Raw genomic sequence first — 4239 nt, forward strand, 5'->3', positions numbered from 1 at the left:
TCTGAGGGTGTTTTTTAGGGAATTGACTAGTTTGAACCTGGGACTTGTTGCTGGAAAGGAGACGCCAGACCACACACGACATATAGAATTCAGAAGAGTTCAGTGAGACTAGCGATGATATAACCAAATACTAAATCATCTCAGCGTCAGCTCCACTGCACTGCCTGTAAAAGAATCTTAATACTAACTAAATTTAGTGGAAGAGGTTCTAGGCTTTCCTATTTTTAGTTAGCTGGTAAAATAACGTCGAAAAAACAGTTACGTTTACCATTGGAAATTTTATTCTACTCACAAAACATCGTTTATAAATTGCACTATAGACAAAAGGAAATGTTTTAATACAGGATGGTAAAAACCAACTGCGTTCAACAAAAATGTGAACGAATATTCCCTGAATGGGTTTCAAAGTTCTACAATGGATCGAAGGATGACCTATACCATATCACATCTATAATCTAGGTTTAAATTAAGATTCACAAAAGAGAAAACTATAAATAACTACACTCCTGGAAATGGAAAAAAGAACACATTGACACCGGTGTGTCAGACCCACCATACTTGCTCCGGACACTGCGAGAGGGCTGTACAAGCAATGATCACTCGCACGGCACAGCGGACACACCAGGAATGGCGGTGTTGGCCGTCGAATGGCGCTAGCTGCGCAGCATTTGTGCACCGCCGCCGTCAGTGTCAGCCAGTTTGCCGTGGCATACGGAGCTCCATCGCAGTCTTTAACACTGGTAGCATGCCGCGACAGCGTGGACGTAAACCGTATGTGCAGTTGACGGACTTTGAGCGAGGGCGTATAGTGGGCATGCGGGAGGCCGGGTGGACGTACCGCCAAATTGCTCAACACGTGGGGCGTGAGGTCTCCACAGTACATCGATGTTGTCGCCAGTGGTCGGCGGAAGGTGCACGTGCCCGTCGACCTGGGACCGGACCGCAGCGATGCACGGATGCACGCCAAGACCGTAGGATCTTACGCAGTGCCGTAGGGGACCGCACCGCCACTTCCCAGCAAATAAGGGACACTGTTGGTCCTGGGGTATCGGCGAGGACCATTCGCAACCGTCTCCATGAAGCTGGGCTACGGTCCCGCACACCGTTAGGCCGTCTTCCGCTCACGCCCCAACATCGTGCAGCCCTCCTCCAGTGCTGTTGCGACAGGCGTGAATGGAGGGACGAATGGAGACGTCTCGTCTTCAGCGATGAGAGTTGCTTCTGCCTTGGTGCCAATGATGGTCGTATGCGTGTTTGGCGCCGTGCAGGTGAGCGCCACAATCAGGACTGCATATGACCGAGGCACACAGGGCCAACACCCGGCATCATGGTGTGGGGAGCGATCTCCTACACTGGCCGTACACCTCTGGTGATGGTCGAGGGGACACTGAGTAGTGCATGGTGCATCCAAACCGTCATCGACCTCATCGTCCTACCATTCCTAGACCGGCAAGGGAACTTGCTGTTCCAACAGGACAATGCACGTCCGCATGTATCCCGTGCCACCCAACGTGCTCTAGAAAGTGTAAGTCAACTACCCTGGCCAGCAAGATCTCCGGATCTGTCCCCCATTGAGCATGTTTGGGACTGGATGAAGCGTCGTCTCACGCAGTCTGCACGTCCAGCACGAACGCTGGTCCAACTGAGGCGCCAGGTGGAAATGGCATGGCAAGCCGTTCCACAGGACTACATCCAGCATCTCTACGATCGTCTCCATGGGAGAATAGCAGCCTGCATTGCTGCGAAAGGTGGATATACACTGTACTAGTGCCGACATTGTGCATGCTCTGTTGCCTGTGTCTATGTGCCTGTGGTTCTGTCAGTGTGATCATGTGATGTATCTGACCCCAGGAATGTGTCAATAAAGTTTCCCCTTCCTGGGACAATGAATTCACGGTGTTCTTATTTCAATTTCCAGGAGTGTATATTAATAACTTATCTAACTTGTCGTAACTAGAGTGGATGATGTGGCTTCTCAATATCTATATAACAGAAAACTCATCGCGTTTCAGAATTTTACTTCAAGTGGCAAATGTGAACACCATGAGCTTTAATTGACGATCGGCACTAGTATTACGCAAAAAGTAGGTGTAACAGATGAGACTTCTGCAGTTCTGAGTGAAGCTTTATGCGCTGTTATGCGGCATCGCGTGCGTTCATTACCTTGTCGGTGTTCGTCAGGGGGGCGGCGGCTGGCGCAGCTCCATCCAGCTCGCCCTCTGGGAAGCAACACTCCTTCACTTCTCCTTACTACAATTTACCGAAGTTGGTTTAAAAAAAACTATCTGGCTTTGTTTTCATCTGACCACTCAGGGTCTCAATGTTAACCTTAAGCTCCACCTACAAAAATTCTGTCTGTCCAATGAGAAACGTTATACTTTTCGTGGTGGGGCAATGTTCTTAAAGTTTGCAACGTAATAGAGTCGCGAAAAAGTCTCACGCTAAAACCTGCAGCTGGTGTGGTCCTTTTAGCGTTGTCGTGAGATCTATACTGTTCTTCTGGAGGACTCTATCTTTTAACATGGACTGGGGGGGAGGGGGTGGTGGTCCTAACGTAAACAGAGACGCGAAGAAGTCTCACGCTCAAACTTGCGGGTGGTAGTGGCCCTTTTTGTGTTATCGTAAGATCTATACTGTTTTTCTGGAGGGCTCCAGCTTTTAACATGGGCTGGGGGCTGGTCCTTCACGTAACAAGATGCGAAAATGTCTCACGCAAAAACATGCAGGTGGTAGACTTAGCGGTAGGCTGGCGACGTGGGTGTCCAGTCCGTCCCTTATCGTAGGGCCTTTTAGCTTAACACGGTTCTGCTCTCAGCTTCTGTTCTCGTTTCTCCCCTCGGAACTACGTCTGTCTCACAGTGGGAAGGTATGACATGCATTTAGGCATTCTTGTGTTAGTCTGTGGTATTCCATTTGCTCACTCGTTACTCGTATTACTTTGGTTAATTTAATGTCACGATTTATTCCGACCTATGTGACATACTACTGGATTTGCTTACCATGTCAGGGTTTTCATGGAAGGTGTTGGATTTGCCTGACACCTTACAACCTTTCCCCTGGAGAAAAAGTTCAAAGGGCCATCTTTAGCCGGTAAGGTAATAGCGACGGTCTTCCGGGTCTCTGAAAATGTTATTCTGTTTGATGTCCTCTCTCATGGTGTAACGAACAACTCTGAAGCATATCGTGCTACCCCCAAGAAACCCCGCCCGGTTAGCCGTGCGTTCTAACGCACAGCTTTCCGGGCGGGAAGGCGTGCCGGTCCCCGACACGAATCCGCCCGGCGGATTAGTGTCGAGGTCCGGTGTGCCGGCCAGCCTGTGGATGGTTTTTAAGGCGGTTTTCCATCTGCATCGGCGAATGCGGGCTGGTTCCCATTATTCCGTCTCAGTTACACTATGTCGGCGATTACTGCGCAAACACTTTCTCCATGTATGCGTAGACTATAATTACTCTACCACGCAAACATTGGAGTTACACTCGTCTGGTGTGAGACGTTCCCGGGGGGTACGGCGGGGGGGGGGGGGGGGGGGGGGTCCTCTGGGAGCTGAACCGTACAATAACCCCGGGTTCAGTATGGAGCAGCGGTGGGGTGAGTAGACTGCTGTAGCCTGTTGTGGGATTGCGAACGACTGAGGACTACCGCGGGGACGTTTCTAGGTCCCCAGTTCCATACAATACAATACCCTCAAGAAAATGAAGAAACGACTTCAGCGTTGCTGTCGCCACAAAAATGCAAACTATTTCTCCTTCTCCATGAGAATTCAAGGCCTCACACAAGTCTGTGCATGCGAGAGGAGCTCAAAACATTCCATTGAACTGTTCTCCTCATCCATCCTACAGTCCGGATCTCGCACGTTCCAGCTTCCATTTGGATGCAGTCTACGGGCAGCAGTATGTGTATGACGTGACGGAGGGGGGGGGGGGGGGGAATGGGAGGGTTGCTGCTGCAGCAAGACGTTGGTTCCGACGCCGACCAGTAGAAAAAAGTGGTTCAAATGGCTCTGAGCACTATTGGTCTTAACATCGGAAGTCATCAGCCCCCTAGAACTTAGAACTACTTAAACCTAACTTACCTAAGAACATCACACACGTCCATGCCCAAGGCAGGATTCGAACCTGCGACGGTATCACTCTCGCGGTTCCAGACTGAAGCGGCTAGAACCGCTCGGCCACTCCGGCCGGCCCGAGCAGTAGAGAGGTATACGCGCCGTCTCAGTAAGGTAGCGGAAGACTATTGGA

The sequence above is a fragment of the Schistocerca gregaria genome, chromosome 2 (assembly GCF_023897955.1).
Source record: "Schistocerca gregaria isolate iqSchGreg1 chromosome 2, iqSchGreg1.2, whole genome shotgun sequence".
Taxonomy (NCBI): domain Eukaryota; kingdom Metazoa; phylum Arthropoda; class Insecta; order Orthoptera; family Acrididae; genus Schistocerca; species Schistocerca gregaria.